General features: G+C 36.2%; 1 pseudogene across 1 annotated transcript in view; it reads right to left on the bottom strand.

Annotated features, from left to right (window-relative positions):
* The window catches only part of LOC110423429 (cytochrome P450 CYP749A22 pseudogene), a 1,265-nt pseudogene extending 937 nt beyond the window's left edge, over positions 1-328 (bottom strand). Inside the window, exon 1 of the transcript XR_016351706.1 lies at positions 119-328. The product of XR_016351706.1 is annotated as a cytochrome P450 CYP749A22 pseudogene (transcript). The remainder of the gene's footprint in view (positions 1-118) is intronic.
* Positions 329-334: the final 6 nt, after the last annotated feature.

Raw genomic sequence — 334 nt, 5'->3', positions numbered from 1 at the left:
ACAAAAATCCACCTAGCTATACAAGAGTAGTTTAACCATTTGGGCAAAAGCTGCATAATATGACTTCTAGTTAGTCTGCTTTCTCATTAAATCAAAAATAACCTGAAGAGGAACTTACCTAATGACAGGAAACTTAGCTTTAAACATGTTTCTGTTTGTCAAGACAGACAACTTCAACAACATGTCAAAAATCATTTTCCCATCTAAGTAACTGCTGCCAAAACCTGTCCTTGATATGACTTCTGAAGTCAACAACCTAAATTCTTCAAACACCTCAATTTCTTTGCCTTCAAGTTGCTTCCACTTTTCCAGCATCGTCTCAACACTAGCAATC

This window comes from Theobroma umbraticum, unplaced genomic scaffold (assembly GCF_002168275.2).
Source record: "Theobroma umbraticum cultivar Fairchild unplaced genomic scaffold, ASM216827v3 scaffold_20.0, whole genome shotgun sequence".
Classification (NCBI taxonomy): domain Eukaryota; kingdom Viridiplantae; phylum Streptophyta; class Magnoliopsida; order Malvales; family Malvaceae; genus Theobroma; species Theobroma umbraticum.
The sequence above is the reverse complement of the archived record's forward strand: the minus strand, read 5'-3'. Positions and strand labels throughout refer to the sequence as shown.